The sequence below is a fragment of the Palaemon carinicauda genome, chromosome 9, assembly GCF_036898095.1.
Source record: "Palaemon carinicauda isolate YSFRI2023 chromosome 9, ASM3689809v2, whole genome shotgun sequence".
NCBI classification, from domain to species: domain Eukaryota; kingdom Metazoa; phylum Arthropoda; class Malacostraca; order Decapoda; family Palaemonidae; genus Palaemon; species Palaemon carinicauda.
Window position 1 is genome coordinate 74586543 of NC_090733.1, and position 20000 is coordinate 74606542.

Genomic DNA, 20000 nt, shown 5'->3' on the forward strand with positions numbered 1-20000 from the left:
TGTTAGACCTATGTTAGGCCCGGGTCCTCCGGACCCGCCCCTACTTAAAGAATAGTACAGTTAAGGTCTATTCTTGTGTTAGACCTATGTTAGGCCCGGGTCCTCCGGACCCGCCCCTACTTAAAGAATAGTACAGTTAAGCTCTAATCTTGTATTAGACCTATGTTAGGCCCGGGTCCTCCGGACCCGCCCCTACTTAAAGAATAGTACAGTTAAGCTCTATTCTTGTGTTAGACCTATGTTAGGCCCGGGTCCTCCGGACCCGCTCCTACTTAAAGAATAGTACAGTTAAGTTCTAATCTTGTGTTAGACCTATGTTAGGCCCGGGTCCTCCAGACCCGCCCCTACTTAAGAGAATTACAGTTTCTCATATACTATTCTTTTTATAGATGGTGCATTGTCTGACGCCGGCCTGTGCAGCTGTTCTGCACCAGCCTTGTGGCCACTCCGTCTGCCGATCTCACGCCCCTTGTGGGGTTCAACTGGAAGACGTTGTGGTATGGCACCCGGATAACTGTGTGATTTGCTTCGACCTCATCACTACCCTTGGATCTGACTCGGTGAGTCCCGTTGGCTATATTGCCTTCTTATTTTATTTACTATTAGTAAGATATCTATGGTCTTGAAGGACCATTGGGAGTCTTCCTTTTATAATTCCCACTATTATTTCAGGCATCCCCGGAGCAAAAGTCTGCGGCTCGGGCCACACTGAAGGTGTGGGTTGGTGGGTTTGCCCGGAATGTAAAGTCTAAGCGGCCGTACGTCCTATCTGAGGACTACTGCACCATGGTTTACCCCAACGCCAAGTCTTCAGCTGCGGTGGCTAGGCATGTGGCAGCTCCCATCATTGCCCACATTGATGCCACTATAACGGGTCTCATCGACCCAGAGCAAGATCCATCGGACGCCCCCGGAGGTCTGGAGGACAATGTTGCCTCCATGAACCTGGACGTCGAACCAATGTTGCTAGACGAGCCGGACACAGGTAGGGTGGTAAGTGAGGCAGGTGTGTCCGGCGCTGAGATTCCTATCCTCAGCCCCGCTCTTTCTTCTTCTTCTGATCGCTCTTCTTTTCTTGGATTGTCTGGGGACCGTGATTCGTCTCAACGTTCACACCCGGTTCCCCCTAAGGATAAGTCTACTTCAAGGACCTTACCCAAAGCTCGCAAGCCTCACAAGACTTCTCATAGCTCTAAACATGGTACGAACCCGTCTTCAAAGACCTCTGGTTCCTCCTCTAAGTCTCACGACCCGGGAGTTCCTTCCGCCCCTCCTGCTGTTAGCCCGGGCCTTTCCGAATCAGCCATGCTTCGCATCGTGTCGGAGATGCAGGCAAAGTTGGTTTCGGAGATGCAGTCGAGGATGGACACAATGTTCTATAACTTCGGTCAGAGAATTGGGGCTTTAGAGCAAGGAGCTCCGGAGAGAGTCCAAAGCTCTCTCATCCCGGATGCCTCTAAGCTCCCGCCGTTTGCCAAGAACAACCCCTGGCGGATGGCTCTTCATTCCCCGTTCTCAGACGGAATGTTGACTCTGGAGGGCCTTGGCACTCGTCCTCTAGAGGACTTTGAATTCTTTCCTCCGGGTCTGGCATTTCCATTTCATGGTTATGCCAGACTTACCGAGGAAGCTTTGGTCCGATTAGACAAGGTCCCCAAAGAGACGGTCATTTTCCCGAAGGAGCAAGCCCAATCCGTTTGGGCCAGATTTTTGAATGACATCGGCTGCACTAACACCATGCTGACGCCTTATAAAAGCTCCTTTACGATGTTCTTAATGGACAAGAACACCTTGACTCCATGCGTCAATAAGGTGGCAGAGCTTGCCTTTCAATATGCTCTGGAGGAGAAGCCCTTGCCTCCCATCCGAGAGGTGGATCCAATCTCCCTCCTTCTTCCCTCAGGTATTGAGTGTTGGGACAACGTCCATACCACCTTTACCTCCGGCAAGCTTGCAGCAGACTGTGCCTCAGTCTTGTTTAGTGAGAAGCTTCCCCGTCTCCCGGAATCCCTCATTAAACAGGAATATGATTCCCGCCTACGTGTGGGCCGTACTCTAAACCTGGCCACATCCACGGAGTCGATAGCCTTGACTTACGATACGGAGAGTATTTTTAAGTCTCTCAACAAGGCTACGTTACAGTCTTTATATTATGACTTGTATGACTTCGCTACTGCTAAACGCAGATGTCGTAAGCATGTTCTAGCTGAGGCGACGATTAGGCATGAACCTAATAAACTCATCCGGTCCTCCTGTTGGGGTTCAAATCTCTTCCCCGAGGATCTCGTAGAGGAAGTCTTGGCGGAGGCCACTAGGGTTAATCAGAGCCTTAAAGCCCGTTGGGGTTTGACCCCTAAACGCAAGTATGACCCCGCAAATTATCAAGCCCGGGGTAGGAAGAAGCTTAGACCATATACCTCCACCCAGTTCAGGCAACAACAGAGTGCTTCATCCAACTTCCGGCTGCCTCTTCCTCCATCTTCTGCTGTCCCTGCACGGCCTTCCACCTCTCGGGCTCCTTCGGATGACTATGTCACCGTTCTGCTACCTAAGAGCCAGCTTTCTGGTGCCCCCGCCACTTCCCCTGCCTTTAACCAGTCCTACGAGGCTCATAGCTCTTCCCAGAGTTATGGTAGAGGTAGAGGCTACCACCGTGGCTCTAACCAGAACAAAGGCAGGGGAAGAGCCTTTCGCAGAGGAAAGAACTTCCGAGGCGGACGTGGAGGCAACTCCTCAAACCAATACTGAGGTGCAGCAGGTAGGGGGGAGGCTCTATGCCTTCCGCAACAAATGGAGGTTCAGTCCCTGGGCGTTCAGTATCATCTCCAAGGGACTGGGGTGGAGTTGGATTCAAGGACCTCCTCCTCCGAACAAATTTCGTCAACATTCCACTCCGGACCTGGTCGAATTTGTCCAGGATCTTTTACAAAAGAACGCCATACAAGAAACGAAACATCTGAAGTTTCAAGGTCGGCTGTTCAGTGTCCCGAAGAAGGATTCAGACAAGAGAAGAGTGATCCTAGATCTTTCCTTTCTCAACTTGTCCATTCAATGCGACAAGTTTCGAATGCTTACCGTCTCGCAGGTGCGGACCTTACTTCCCCGTGGGGCCGTCACCACCTCTATCGATCTTACAGACGCCTACTATCACGTTCCGATAGCGAGACACTTCCGTCCGTACCTAGGCTTTCGCTTAGGGGACAAAAGTTACTCCTTCAAGGTGATGCCTTTCGGGCTCAACATTGCCCCAAGGATCTTCACAAAGCTAGCAGAAGTCGCTGTTCAGGAACTCAGGAATCAAGGGATTCAAGTAGTAGCCTATCTGGACGACTGGCTCATTTGGTCAGACACCTCCCAAAATTGCCTAAAAGCCACTCACAAAGTCATCCATTATCTTCAATCTCTAGGCTTCCAGATCAACTTCAAGAAGTCCCGTCTTCTTCCAAAATCGAAGTTCCAATGGCTCGGCCTGCAATGGGATCTTATATCTCATACTCTGTGTCTTCCCAGACCCAAGAGGTTAGAGATTGCAAGGAACACCAAACGCTTTCTCAAAGACAAAGTAAGTTCCAGACGACTCCAAGAGAAGATTCTGGGGTCCCTTCAGTTTGCCTCAGTGACGGATCTTTTTCTGAAGGCAAAATTGAAAGATATCAATCGTGTCTGGCGTTCGAGGGCGAACCGGAAACTCCGGGACAGGAAAGTCCGCCTTCCTCCCATTCTACGAGAAAGACTTCTTCCTTGGACAAGAGCAAACAGTCTGTCAAAGTCAGTTCCCCTTCGATTTCCGCCTCCGGAATTAATCATTCACACGGACGCATCCTTATCAGGTTGGGGCGGCTATTCTCAGCTCAAGAAAGTTCAAGGTCTTTGGACTCCCTTGTTCCGCCATTTTCACATCAATGTGCTAGAGGCCATGGCAGTTCTTCTAACCCTGAAACGTCTCGCTCTTCCCAAGAAACAACACCTTCGTCTGGTCCTCGACAGCGAAGTGGTGGTCCGCTGCCTCAACAGAGGCGGGTCAAAGTCAGGGCCTCTGAACCATGTTCTAGTAGCCATATTCTCCCTAGCAGCCTCGAACCGTTGGCATCTTTCAGCTGTCCACCTGGCGGGAGTCCGGAATGTAGTGGCAGACGCCCTGTCCCGGACCTCCCCTCTAGAATCGGAATGGTCACTCGATCTAAAGTCATTTCGGTGGATTCTCTCTCAGGTTCCCGGTCTCCAAGTGGACCTCTTCGCCACGGAATCCAACCACAAATTGAAAGTATATGTGGCTCCCAATCTAGACCCTCAGGCTTACGCCACAGACGCCATGTCACAGAATTGGGACAACTGGGAAAAGATTTATCTCTTTCCCCCGGTGAATCTTTTGCTGAAAGTTCTAGACAAACTGAGATCCTTCAAGGGACAAGTAGCCTTGGTCGCACCCAACTGGCCCAAGAGCAACTGGTATCCTCTCCTGCGGGAGTTGAGACTATACCCTCACCCGATACCCAATCCGGTTCTGTCTCAGATAGTACAAACACGCGTTGTGTACGCTTTCTCAAACATTCAGAGCGCCCTAACTTTATGGACTTTATGAAGTTTGCGGCTATGCATGGTGCCAATATTGATCCTCAAAACACCTTGTTCCTAGAATCGGATAAACGGGATTCCACCATCCGCCAGTATGACTCTGCAGTTAAAAAGTTGGCAAAATTTTTAATAGATTCAGACGTGAACTGTATGAACTTGAACCTTACAGTCACTTTCTTTAGATCTTTATTAGAATCAGGTCTGGCAGCCAATACTATCACCACTATTAAATCGGCTCTGAGAAAGATCTTCCTAGTGGGTTTTAACATAGACTTAACCGACTCTTTGTTAGCTTCAATTCCGAAAGCTTGTGCCAGACTGAAACCGGTTACTCGTCCTACCCCGGTGACCTGGTTCCTTAATGACGTACTCAAATTGGCTTCTGATACCATTAACAGTTCTTGTGATTACATGCCCCTTCTCAGGAAAACACTTTTCCTAGTGAGCTTGGCTTCCGGGGCAAGAATTTCTGAATTGGCAGCCTTGTCGAGAGACCCGGGTCATATTGACTTTCTGCCTTCAGGAGAGGTCCTTCTTTCTCCTAACAAATTCTTTTTGGCTAAGAATGAAGACCCTCAAAACAGATGGTCCTCCTGGAAAATTGTTCCCCTCACGCAAGATCCGTCGCTGTGCCCTGTCACTACTCTTAGGTCTTATCTATCCCGGACCTCCTCTAACTCCTCGGGGCCTCTATTCGTTAGAGAACAAGGCGGTACCATTACTATTAAAGGGATCAGGCAACAAATTTTGTATTTTATTAAACAAGCTAACCCTGACTCTTTTCCTCTTGCACATGATATCAGGGCGGTTGCCACCTCGGTGAACTTCTTTCACCACATGAATTTTACAGACCTTTCCAGGTATACAGGGTGGAAATCACCGTCAGTGTTCAAGAAACACTACCTTAAACATTTGGAAGCCCTAAAATTTTCTACAGTAGCCGCAGGGAGCGTAGTTACTCCCGAGTAACTCACAGGTTAATACCTTGATTCTTTATCTCTCCCTCTTACCTGCCTCATTTATACCCTATTGTATTCGTTGGTCTCGCACCTGAATACTGTTATTATATTTGTAAATTTTATGCTCCTGAGTATCTGTATATATTATCACTCACGGCATTATTATACCTACCTTATTGGATTTATGTTCATATTTAAGATACCCTTATAATTGGTTTTTTTGGTACTCATCTCTGATTAAAGCATCCTGTATTTCTCTTACGCTTATGTTTTTTCCTTTATTTTGCAAGTTTGGTGACATTTTTCTCTTGTATAGATTCACTGGGCGGCACAGGTTCGAGCCCAGAAAAGGGATTTTGACGTAGGAAAAATCTATTTCTGGGCGAGGGACCTGTGCCGCCCAGTGAACCCTCCCAGCTCCTCTCCCTTGGAGTCCCCAAACTTTGGGTGCTAAGGAGTTGGGTTCTGAACGGATGCATTGTTAGTAGTACCGAGTGAGGTTGAACGGCTCTCCTCTATTGGGGTTCTCTGTCGTGGATTAATCTAAATAGTGCGGGACCTCTGGAATATACGCCCAATTTTATACCGACACCAATAGGTGAGCGAGCTAGTTAACCTAGCACTCCTTTACATTTTTTCTCTGGTATATTTAGCAGTAAATTACCTAAGAATAAGTGCTAAATGGAGCTTATTCACTGGGCGGCACAGGTCCCTCGCCCAGAAATAGATTTTTCCTACGTCAAAATCCCTTTATGCCTACCTGCCCTGGATTACCCGACCGCCCCTCTGGAACGTTCATGTTGGCGGTCGAGACGGACCCTCACGCCCTTTGCCCTGCCTGTAGAGGTCAACGGTGTGATAGCGATAATAAGTGTAGTGAGTGCAGGGAGTGGTCTACCTCCCAGTGGGAGAGGTTTTCACGGCGACGGAAGAAGTCCAAACGGGATATTTCTCCTTCGAAGGTTTTTTTGAAAGGAGAAAAACCCAAGGTCTCTTCTTCCGTTCCTCAAACCTCCTCCGAAGCTCCCACTCGGTCGGTCTCTTTCGAGAGACTGTCGAGTGGTAGCGTAGACCGTGGTTCTGTTTCCCGAACTCGGGGTTCGAGAGATGGGGTTGCCTCCCCTAGCGAGGCAGCTCCACCTCTCCCCCCAGGGGAGGATTTGTCTCTGACCCATCTTTTTCAGCTTTGGTTTTCCTTAGGGCTCGAGGGTTCGCCCTCCAAGGAAGCATTACTTGACTACATCCGATTGGGTGCCGCTGTCAAGCAATCGCGCCTCCGACAGAGGTTGATCCTCTGTCGATTGTCGACGTTGTGGTGTCAGAGGTATCCAATGCGGTATCTCCTACTACCTCTACCTCTTCTCACCGCACAGTAGCTGAAGGCTTAGTTACTCCCGTTCCTGTTCGACCAACGAGGGAGAAACTAAGTCCAACAGTCTCTCCTGCTGGTGTTTCTCCGCCTCGGGGGAGTTCACTTACAGAGACTCCTCTTCGGAGGACTGCAGAAGGTCAGCTTGCTGATCCCACGACCCCTAGAGGGTGTATTCGTCACAAGGCTCGCCTTCCTCTTCGCCAGAGAGGCCTTCCTTCACCTGCGGTGAGGAGGCGCCTCTTTGGTTCTACATCTTCGTTGCAGTCCCCCGCAGAGGAGCCTCGCCAGCGATCACCGACTGTTCTTGCTTTGGTCCTGGACCTCTCAGCGGATCGTACGCGATCCTCTTTGGTTGAAGGTCGTCCTTTCAAAGGACATGTCGACCTTCCATCCGTCAGACCTGCCAACCTGCCGTCACCATTCCTGAGTGCTGATGCGCGCTACGCGCCGACGAAACCTGACGTTCACGCTCGTCAGGCATCATCTAACCCTAATAAAGGGCATCAAGGGCGTACGCGCCAACGCGCGCATAATTCCTTCACGCGCTATGCCAGCAAAGCAGAGCATACGCGCCCACGTTCTCTTGCGCGGCAGGCTTTGCCTGAGGAAGCGCGCCCACGCCCAGCCACGCGCCATCCCTCACCTGCGCGTCAGCGCGCCACTGCATGCCATTAACCTCCTGCGTGCAGGCGCTCTCCTACGCGCCAGTGCTCTCCTGCGCGCCAGCGCTCTCCTGTAGGCTAGTGTTTCCCTGCACGTCAGCGATCCCCTGCGCGCCAGCGCCCTCGGACAGCAGTCGTCTCTCCTGCGCAGCCACGATCTTCGGATGTGGCCGCTGTGGGAAAGTCTATTCTGACTTCTCCCACGCGCCAGCGCTCACCTACGCGCCAGCTTTCTCCAGCGCGCCATCGCGCAGACGCGCAGTCCCCAGCACGCGTCCACGAGGATACCTGTGCGCGCCCCGCGTGCCCTCACCCATCCTCTCTTGCAGTTGCGTGCCACCATCCTGACGCCCGCCCACGAGCGACACAGGCTTCATCTGCGCGCCCACGCGCCAGGGATATCTCTCCTGTGCGAGCTCGCCCTACGGCTTCTTCAGGGGCGCGCGAGCTCTCGCCCGCACGCCCGCGAGTTCGACACTCTGATCCTACGCGCCCACGCATTTGCGAATACTCTCCCGCGCGCGCGCGCATGCCATCAGTCTCCCGCGCGCGCGCATGCCATCAGTCTCCCGCGCGCTCACCTGTGCGCCCACAGTCTCCCGTGTGCGCTCCTGCACGCCATCAGTTGCCCGCGCACCCGCATGCGCACCAGCAGTCTCCCGCGCACCAGCAGTCTCCTGCGCACCAGCAGTCTCCCGCGCACCAGCAGTCTCCCGCACGCAACCCCTGGTATTCTCCATCGCGCTAGACTATTATGCACCCCCGCGCGATTGTCAATACCCTCCCGTGCGTGAGGCTGCTGGACAACGCACGGCAAGGTCACCAATGGGCACGGCAAGGTCACCATTGCCGCATTCTCCTCCCCGCAAACGCATAACAGCGCGTATTGCGGCAGAGGGGAAACATCCAGAGGGGTCCAGGATCCCTATTCCTTTTCAGGCGAACCCACCTTTGGGAACTCCTCCCAGGAATCCCTCAATCCCTGTCCCTTCGGAGGGGGTGTCTGACAGCGCGTCTGTCACCCGACAACCTTGGTTCGGTGCACAGGCGTTCAAGCTTGATTTCTCTGAATTAGGGCACAGATCCTTGGCTGTCTCTACCCCTCTGAAGAGAAAAAGAGGAGTTCCGGACGTGGTAGCTTCTCCAAGGGCTAAGTTGACAACACGTAAACCTTCGAGGCAGGCTCCTTCACCCCCCCAGACTTTCTCTGCTTCCCTGTCGGACGAGTATTTCCCGTCCTCAGGGGAATCACGTGAGGTGAGACTTTCCCCCATCGCACCAATGAGGGAAACCCCGCCTCGCGCTTAGAAGTCTTCCGAGCCTTGTCGGTTCAAACGTCTCATTATCGCATCGATGTCTCAGATCAGCCTGAGGAGGCCTGATCTGCGTGGAGAGTTTCCCCAACCTCAACAGGACTACCATGGTCTTGGATAGAAATGACCAAGTCCCTTGGATTTTCCTCAGATGGGAGTGAACACCCTATTCTTCCGACTAGGCATCCATGCAGATGATCTTCGATAGTCGAGGTAGTTGCAAGGGCACAGTCCTCAATAGGCTTTTGGCCTTTGACCATTGGTTGATAAGCGATCAAGGAAAGACCGATATCGGTCATTTTAGATCTCTTCGAGCGTTTGATGCATATCTTCTCCAGACTCTTAACGCATCTTTCAGCTGTGCTCTTAGCACTGGGTCTGTCACTACTGCAAACTGGAGAGAGTTCAGAACTTTCCTGTTACCGTCTTGGAATCCTGACTGATTACCGTAGTCTCTTAACTGACCCTGCGATCTCCTTTTACATCCCCAAGGGAAAGGAGAGCCAGTGTGACCTCAGGTTTTGATGTTTTTTTTTAACCATTGAAGCCTTTGAGCTGGAGAGAATCGAGACTTCTTAAAGCTGATTTTGCAACCCCGATGTTCCAGGAACTGGATTACTACTTTGGATGCTCGCAGACCAGCCGCTTCGGGTGCTGCCCGCACCAGCCTTTTCGTCCAGGTACTACTGTTTCTAGGCATGGTTATTGCATGACTGCGTCCGCCAATTCTGTGAAGATACTTAGGACTGTGTTTAGTCCAATGAGTATGGCTCTTAGACATACGCTATCCTCTGTAACTTGAATCCTAGGTAGGAGGAGAGGGGGCGACTGATTGGAAGCTGCCAATAGACACCTTTCAGGTCTGTCAAGACTGTGAACACCCTTTTTTGAAATAGGGTCCTTATGTTCAGAAGGATTAACATCCTGAACTTGCTGTTTTATTTGAACTCGTTGAGTGGCAACAAGTCCAGAAGGACTCTGAGTTTTCTTGATTCCTTCTTGTGAACACCAAACAGCCTTCCCTGGAATTCGATGGACTTTACTTTCCTTACCACCTGTATGCTCTAGAGCTCTAAGGTATACTCTTCTAGAACGGGGTTGGAGTGTAGGAAGAGTTGAGGAAATGATGGTGGAGGCATGTCTATTTTCCATCTTAGTCCCATCTTGATTAGGCCTGGGACCCAAGCGATCCTGAAGGAACCTCCCTCCTACCAGAAGCATCTTTTTGCTTCGACTGATCAGAAGGTTTACCTCCTCGACCGCCTGCGTGCGGCACCGCGGTCATAGAAACTGTGGGATGTTGAACAGACCGAGGAAAAAATCTAGACTTTTCCGTCTTCCTTTTAGGTTGGGGACCCACATCCGTGGAAGACTTTCTCTTTGAAGAGATGCTCCACTTCTGGAGAAGTCTCGTATTCTCCGTGGTGGCTTTCTCAATCACCTCTTTGACTACCTCGATTGGAAAGAGGTCTCTACCCCAGATGTTGGAAGATATCAGCTTCCTGGTTTCATCTTTCACTGTTGCGGCAGCGAACACGAACTCCCTACAGGCTCTCCTAGCCTTCATAAAGGCATATAGGTCTTTTACTAAGGTGGCCATATGCATTTTGGCCAAGACCATGAGCATGTCTGGGATACTTTGATGGGTTGAACACAACTCTATGCAGTTCTGTAGTGATAGGGAGGCTGCAAGTCTCTCCTTTGTCTCTTGTTCCTTGCACAAGAGAAACTCAGAAAGTTTAGGGAGATTCTCGCTAAACTGTCGTCCAGCGACGTCCGAGTCTAGTTTCCCTACTGAAAAGGTTAAGTGGACCTTCCAATCCTTCTCCTGCATGGGTAAAGGCTAGTGACAGAGGCTTGCACTCCTTGAGTGCAGGACATGGTTTGCCTGCCTCCACTGCCTTTGCAACAGATTTAAATGCCTTCCACGTAAAGGGGAATGTTATTGAAGCAGGAGCAAAAAAGATAGGGTGTCTGTTACTTAGTGCGAATACTTTCGACACCGAGTAACCCGCCTTTCTCAGGCTACTTGACAAGATAGCCTGTGCCTTATCATGGTCGAGAATCATGACCTCCTTCGGTCCCGTTTCTTTTCCTGACATTGGTTCATGCTTCAGTCGAATGAAGCAATTAAGGAAAGCGTTAAAGCTTGGCTAAAACTGGATTTTGTCTAAAGAAATAGCTCCCATCTTCTCTGAGATGTAGTGTTTGCCGTCTAAAATTGGCATAATCTCTGCATACCTCCAAGGATTGGTTTTGGAGCATGTTGGGAGGTCTTGGCCTCTGGGTCGCTTGTATGACCCTTGGGGGGCGACAAGTGGAGCTTCACAGAGCTCGATCTTGAGTTTCGCTTCCTCCGTTTCACCTTGTTTGCGAAATTTTTCCATTAGACCCTTCATATGGGCCAGTAACTGGTCCATTTTGTCTAATTGAGGGGTAGAAGGTGAATATGTCGAGGTTAACGGCTCCAGAGCCGGCACTGACGGAGGCAATTCCGACACGACATTGTCAATTTCTTCCCGGAGTGGCTTCCTACCCTCCGTCCCAAAGGCTATCTGGACGCAGAGAGGTGCGAATCGTGCCTGGGGCACCACTATTTCCCTACTTGCTTTCGGGAATAGGAAGCTACGCATCCTATCGTTAGGTAGGTATGATCCCGGAGAGATCTTCTGGAACCCTCTTACCCAATTGCGTAGTTTCTTATGAGCCGCATCCCTAGATTCCATTGACTTGGGATTATCAAAACTTTCGGACACTAAGGTCTGACAGATATTGCAAACTTGGGGCTCCCAATATTGCAGGGATTCGGAAATAATATTGCAGGGGGCATGAAACCTGCATGCATTATGACTGTAAAAGTACTTACTCTTAATATTGCAGAAGACTGCAACACATTTCATCTGGGGTTCCTCCTGTAAAGAAAGGAAAGCAGAATGAGTATACAATTGATTATCTCACCTGATAAGCAATATGTAATAGTCATCTTTTAACTATTATAGCTTAGGATAGTAAGCTAGAAAGGGATTGTGGGAGACACATACTTGTGTATCCCTTGCAAGCAATTGCTGTTACCCCCCCCCCCCCCCTCAGTATTAACTATAAAGAGTTTCCTTTATCAAGGCAACTCGAACGAAAGGGTTCTAACCCCTAGGGGTAGAAAATGTGTACATTGCCACTCCCCCTTCTAATTATTTAATACCATGGGGTAAGGATAACTGATTTCTAATCAGAGTATTGAATGAATTCTATTCTTTCAATATAGGATCGGTCTCAGCAGAAGCCTGCACAAGGGTACCCAAGATATGTTAGAAATTAACTACTGTATAATTATACTATAGTTTTCTGTTTGCAGTATATACTATATTGCAAAAATACCAGCTACTGTATAATTATATATTGTAGTTCAGCCAGTGTGCTGCTGGTATGGCTAGCATCTGGTGGCACGGTCCACCGGCATGACGCCGACTGGACTAGGAAATATAAAAGACACATATTTGTGTATCCTACCCAGCCCATTTGTTGTGGCCTTCCCTTCCAATATTAAAACCATAGAGTTTCCTGATCAGGTAAGGTCAAAGATAAGGGTTCTAACTTTTAAGGATAGAAAGTGTACTACCAACAGCCCTTTAATTTATTTAATATTTTAAGGTAAAACATAAACTGATTTCTGATCAGAATATTGAAGAAATTCTATTCTTTCAATATAGGATTGGTCTCAGCAAACACCTGGGCAAGGATATCCAAGATATATAGGAAAATAACTACTAGTATAATACTTACAATAGTTTTTTATCTGCAGTATATACTATGCTGCAAATATACTGACTACTGTATAAACATATACTGTAATCCAACCGGCATAGCTAGTCCCCGCTGGCACAGCCCGGCCAGCATGATAGCTGAAAGAGAGAGAGAAAGCATGGAGTGAAGGACTGCCTTATTACTGTGTATGGTTATACTAAATAAGGATGTAAATATATAATTTACTGCCTTTCCCCAGAAAGAAGGTTCAAATGGAAGGAGAGAAGGCATCATTCAGGCTTCCATCCAACCACCAGTACCATCGCCGGCAAAGATCGGCTGGCACATGGCCGGCAGTCTAGCACCCGGCAGAATTGGTACAGTCGGCATGCCGCCAGCTGAGTCAGCACCTGTCTGCGCCGGCATACCGCCGACCAGGCTAGTACCCCGGCAACAGTACTTGTGGCCGGCAGTCCAAGGGAGGACTGAAGAACCTTGGTGACAGAAGAGACTTCTCTCCAACAGCCATCATGGCTGCCGGCAGCCGTAAGGCCGCTAGCAGTTGACATGGCTGCCGGCATAGCCGCCGGCAGTTGTCATGGCCGCCAACAGCCGGCATGGTCCGCTGGCAGCCGTCATGGCCGCCGGCAGTTGTCCTAGCCGCCGGCAGCCGGCAGCTATCATGGCAGCCGGCAGCTATCATGGCCGCTGGAAGCCGGCAGCTATCATGGCCGCCGGCAGTCAGACAACAGCTGTTAAATAGGAGTCCAGCCAGCCCTGCAACCCACCGGCAATCTGTGAAATTGCAGGACAACGGCCCAAACAGTTGCGATGGCAAGGCCATCACTAAAGGACAGAGGGGGGAGGGAAAAGGGTCCTGTATGAGGTGTGGAAGGAGCCGGCAAGGTTGCCGGTCCTACCACACCCCTAAGAAACTTTTTCAGTATCGGCGCCATCCTAGGCAGCAGGAGAATATCTATTCTCCAGCCTAGGGTCTGCCAATACAGTTAAGGGGACGGCGGCAGTGCCGCCTCTTCTCAACAAGGGAGAAACTGAGTTCCAGTGCCGCCGCCATCCTAGGCGGCAGAAGAATGTCTATTCTTCAGCGTAGGGTCTGCAAGCACAGGACTAGTCTTCTAGACAACAGGGAGAAGGTGGCATCTTTCAACCACTTCAAGTGCGGCCTAGGGAGGGCTAGCCTCCTATGCCGGCAGCCTAGCCGTCAGGGGAATGACTATTCACCCTGCCGGCCGGCTGCCGGCAAAGACTAAAAACTCTGAGGTTCTGACGTAAACCCAAAGCCTGCTATCTGCAGCCAAGGGAAGAGACAGAAAACACTAGTCTAGTCAAACCTGAGTGTCTACTCGAGGGCAAGACCAACTAGGGTTGTAGCCTAAGGCTACACTCAGAGGGAAGGAGAGATTACCCTTAAATCTCCACTGGAGACGAGTATCGGTTTATATAAAAATTCTAGGAGATATCTATCTCCATGTGAATAGATAAAACGATACACGAGGGTAAACGGGGAATTGTTTGAAAGTATACTACATCGCCTAGGTTAGGTTACTTAGGCAAGACGAGATCTCGGTTACCTAAATCACCGAAACTCTAACGTATACGATCTACAAATAAAAAGGAAACATTATGCATACTACAAATATCTTTACAAGTATAAAATGCCTAAATAGCTTTCATAATTAATTAATGCTATTTCGACCGGGAATGTCGTTCTACTAACTAAATAACATGCCTAACGAACAACAGCGCCCATGGGGCCTCCGGTAACAGGCCTAGCTCCTAAGCACAATAAATTACTCTAATTTCACTGTGAAACAGGAGCTAAAATATATACATTGTAAAGAATCAATACTCAACTTTCCAGAGGCGAAAGCAGCTGGAGATTGCATAATAATCCTCGCAGAATCAATCGAAAAAGTTAGATCAACAAAGAACACCACCGTGCGAATTCGCTACAAAATTAGGAATGTCCGCCATCTTGATACTCAATAGTAGTATGGGAGATAGGGTAACCTTGATAACGGCTCCTCTTCCAAAATTGCCACTCTTCCCCCTCGAAACGAAAACGCTATTCGGGGTGAAGATCGCTATGTGTCGTATCAAGATATACGTCCCCTGATTCATTCGATATCCTTAAGAGAATGTTAAGGACATTCGCGCCAGGAGTTAGAAATCAAACCGCACCTAAATTTTTTTTATGGAAGGGAAGTAGTCTTCAGTAAGGACCTTTAGAAATTTACAGAGGAGGAGATACTTTCCATGTGTCCACTAAATGTATGGAAAGTGCATAAGGTTCCTGGAACATCAATGGTTATACTTACTTTACAGGATGCTGATATACCTTTTCATGTTGTTATTGAAAATGAATGGATTAAAATTCCTTTCAAGCAAAAGCCATTGCAATGCTTTAATTGTTTTGAATTTGGACATCTATCTAAAGTTTGTAAAAACGAGAAAATGTGTAGCGTATCAGGAGAAGCGAACTGTATAAGTTGGAAGAAGCTGCCCTCAACATATATAGTTTAAAACACATAAGTGTGGGGCATGGAAAAAGACTACTGAATAAATCAACTAGCAATGCAAAGGCTTTAAAATCAAAAGGAAATTTACCACAGAAGACATCAAACCCACCTAGCACTGCCAATGGTTCTAAGAAGAGAAATAAATCATCTAATAATGAAGTGCTCTATGACGTGGTAAGCATATTGCTTTCTGAGGCTTTGCCATGGTATATTAAAACTGGGGCATTGCCCATTTCTGTACCTCTGTCCCCCATTACCAACAATAGTAATTACCTCTTTCAGACTATGTCCCTGCCTGATTTTATAGAGATTCCACCTGAAACCAAATTACCAGGTGCACATGTAGTGGAGAAGGAACAAAAACCTGGTAGGTAACCACTTATTAATTGGAAAAGAGAGAGACCTCCATCTCTCTTTCCCCCCTCCATAAGAAACATTAAAGTTATGACCAAATATATATGATGTTTAGTTTGTTGATGTTTCCGATCAACTGGAACAAAAAGAAAATCACAAACACAAAACAGAATCTATCAAGTGTTAGATCAAAAATTGGTAATGGGAAGACTTCATCCAAGGGGTCTTCCAAAAACTAAATCATAGCTTTTTCCTCCCTTTTGCAATGGAATTGTCAGGGCTTAAGGGTCAAATATGAAAAACATAAGCTCCTCACTCATGATCTTTCCCCCATAATTATGTCTACAGGAGAGCAAACTTGATGAAAATACTCCTTGTCCTCGCTAATATATTAGTTATAGGTTACCATATGATCACCAAGTAGGGAGCCTTGGTGGAAGTCTCATATAAGTTCCTCAAATGTTTGTCTACTGGTACACTTCTGCAGGCAGTGGTTGTAAAAATTAATATAATGAGAAAATATACAATTTTCTCTCTATACTTGCCTCCAATTGATAACATTTTATATGATAACGTAGTAGAGGTGATTCAACCACTCCCTTAACATTTTCTTTAATTGGAGATTTGAATGGAAGACATTCTTTATAGGGTGATGTTTTAGCAAACAGGAGTGGCAATATTATATCATCAATTGTGGAAATGAGAATGTTGGACTACTTAATACAGGAGAGCCCACACACTTTCATGTCCAGACAGGTACCTTGTCATGTATTGACCTATCAATCGTAAGCTCTTAATTGCCTTCTTGATTTCGATTGGAGGATATTATTTGATTTGGATACTAGTGATCATGCACCAATCATTATAAACACCAACAATGGTCCACCTTTATAGAGATCGTTACGATGGATTCTTGACAAGGCGGACTGGGGTAGACTTCGTGAGCTAAGCGAAATTGAAGAGAATGCAGAACAGTTTGAGTGTTGATGATGCCATATATTTGCTTAATCAAACTCTTTATTCAGCAGGAGTCAATTCAGTTCCCAAAGCAACAGGGTTATTCAAAGGACAACCATTCTCCTGGTGATCATCAGAACTAACTGCCCTACACAAAGCCACAAGAAGATCTTTTAAGTCAATAGCACAGATGCTGTTCTGAGGAGAATTTAGTTATGCACAAGAAATGTAGAGCACAGTTCCGTTATGCCATGAAAGAGGCTAGGCGCCTGTCTTGGGTGTCTTTTGTTTCCTCCATTAACAATAGAACACCACTATCTTTTGTGTAGAGGATAGTAAAAAAGATGGCAAGTAAATTCACCCCTAACCCACCACCAGTGTTGAAGGTGAATGGCCAGTATGTGACTGGAGCAACTGAGGTTAGCAATGCCTTTGCTGATCATTTCTCTAATGTATCATGCAAATGTGTAGCAGCCTATGGTCACTAGTATAGGAACATTGAAGAGAAGAAAATTTTAAATTTTGTAACAGGAAGGGAAGTCATACAATTCTACTTTTACTGAAAGAGAATTTGATTCTGCCCATGCTACTTTTAACGATACAGCCCCTGTACCTGATGGAATTCCCTATGCAATGATTAAACATGTACCTGTTAATACCAAGTTATTTATTTTAAGCATTATTAACATAATATGGCATGATCATAGTTATCCAACTGTTTGGGAACTAGCCATTATTTTAGCCTTTTAAAAACCCGGTAAGGATAAGATTTTAGCAGCAAACTATCGACCAATTGCATTGACATCCTGCTTTTGTAAGATCGTGGAGAAGATGGTCAATGCAAGACTGATGTGGTACTTGCAAAAGAATGGTATTTTATCACCTATCCAGTGTGGATTTCGAAAAATTCACTCAACGACTGAAGTATTAATACAACATGAGTCTTCTATTTGTGAAGCCTTTGTTTCCAAACAGCACCATGTAACAGTCCTTTTTTGCCTTGAAAAGGCATATGATATTGCATGGAGATATGGTATAATTAAAACCGTTCGTGAATTGGGATTAAGAGGAGAGCTACCATTGTTCATTCGATCATTTATTTCACATGGGTTTTTTCAAGTGAGAGTGGGGGAAACTCTATCAGATAGGAAATGTCAGGAAGAAGGAGCTCCCCAGGATAGTGTACTAAATGTAACCCTATTTGCACTGGCCATTAGTGGAATATCATCCGTCATTCCTCAAGATATTCTCTCATCATTATTTGTAGAGGATCTCTCTGGTATCTTCCATATTTACTGCCGAACTATATGGCATACTAACTGCTATTGAAAAAAATAGTGTTAAAAGAGGATGGCAATTTTACCCTTTTTAGTGATGCAAGAAGTGCCCTACAAGCTTTAGAAGTTTTTAATTCTAGTAACCCTTTAGTTTTGAAGAATTTAGAGTGGCTTTTGATTATTGGCCTGAAAGGTATAACAGTCTGATTTAGCTGGGTTCCGGCGCTCGTAGGTGTGTCCTGAGAGGAGGAGGCAGATTCATTGGTAAAGAATGTTGCAGCTGAGTTGCTACCAAGAAGGCCTCCCATTCCCTGTAGTAATGTTTTACCTACAATTGAAAATTTTATTTGTGATAATTGGCAACAGCATTGGGATAGTTTAATTGAAAACAAGATGAGATAAATAGCAAATGTTATATCTCCTTGGAGGTATAAAGTGATGCTCCGGAAGTGGGAGACCACTCTTTGTCATCTGCGCATTGGTCACACTCGGATGGCACATAAGTTTCTGCTAACTGGCCAACGCCAACCATATTGTGATGACTGTTTGATACCCTTGACCGTGAGGCATTTGTTAACTGAATACCCCTCATATAGCAGGGAAAGAAATAAGATATCTGTTTGAAGCTCGAGATGAGGATGGCAGGTTCTAGCCAAGATTCTTGGACCTGATGTGTCATACAATGCTAGCGGCTTTTTTAGATTTATTTCAGAAGCAGATCTTCTGAAAGTTATTCAACTTTTATGATGACATATTTGCTTTTATGTTTTTAATAGAATATTCTTTTATTCTTTATCTATAATAAACAATATCTGCATTAATGACTTTTGATGTCAGGATGCCAGAAAACTTCAAATCAGTCACTCAATCCCCGGCTGCAATCTACCAGTCCAAGTGGACAGTATTCTGTGGTTGGTGTCGTGGAAGGGGTATCTCTCCCTTCGTTGCTGCTATTCCAGTAATAGCAGATTTCCCTGTATACCTTCAGGAGGAAAAGCTTCTTTTGGTCTCGGTGGTGAAAGGCTACTGCTCAGCCTTAAGCTGTGTCTCTAGACTGAAAGGAGTAGATCTTCGTTGGAGTTGTCTCTCCTCATACGAAGTTATGAGCTTTGTTGCCCCATGTGAACAGTGTTCGTGTCTTCGGCCTCTGAAGGGTACTCCCTACGAACTATTACGCCAGGCAACAGATCGCCGCCTCACTTTGAAAACGGTCCTCCTACTCGCGTTGGATTCGGCCAAGGGATTCGGTGAACTTCATGGTTTATCCTACGACATCGCCCATTCAAGGGGGAGGTAACACGTGGCATCATCCCTGAGTTTATTGCTAAGACTCAAAATCCAGGAGTGGCCGATCCTAGATTTTGGGCCTTCCAGATTTGAAGTCTTTGTTCTGTAACCGATGATCCAGATCAACTGTTACTTTGCCCAGTGAGGAGTTTGAGTTATTACCTTAAACACGCCTCAGCAGCTTGCCCCCAAGTATCAGGACTCTTCGTCAGCACGGGGAAGGTCAAGAGGAGGGTCACAAAGAAAACCATTTATGCTGGGATTCGCAGGGTCATTGACCATGCAGTGAATCCCGACCCTCCTCTTGCCCATCGACCTATAGCTTATGATGTCAGGGCATAAGTACGACCCTGGCGTTTAAACGTAACTACTCTGTGATGCAGGCACTGTAAGTTGGTGTGTGGAAGCGTCAAACGACCTTCACCGCCCTCTACCTGCAAGATGTGACCCACATGAACATATAGACATTCTCCATTGGTCCTGTGGTGGCTGCACAAGTGCTTTAGAATGCCTCGGGCTCCTTCATGGCCAAGTAGCAGATAGTTGAGGGCATAGGTTATTCTGGATTAGTCTGAGATGAATGTCAAAGAATGACTAGCTCTTTCTCACCTTAGTTTCCCCCTTGCTTGGGGTACAGCACCATGGGTCGTCTGCATACTGGCCTCACCTATCTGCAGGTAATAACCATTTCCATTGTTTAACTTAGTATAGATTTAATACGTGTATGTGTCCTTGATATTCCCCGCGATGTTTGTATTAGGAAACTTCTATGTTCAATGTCAACATATTCCTGTATTACGGAATATCTTGCCTAGACAGTCGCCTTGCTAGTTTTTACACGCACACAGGTTGTTCAGGCCGCTATCCATGTGTTGAACAAGGTTTTAGCGAGGTGTCGGGGTTTATCTTGGTTACAGGCCGAGCTCGTATGGGGAAACTCCTGATCAATGGCCAAGCCAGTGG

General features: G+C 47.2%; 1 protein-coding gene across 4 annotated transcripts in view; it reads left to right on the forward strand.

The window, feature by feature from the left end:
• The window catches only part of LOC137646999 (lymphocyte cytosolic protein 2-like), a 428100-nt gene that overhangs the window by 322262 nt on the left and 85838 nt on the right, over positions 1-20000 (forward strand). The gene's annotated exons all lie outside the window — the stretch shown is intronic.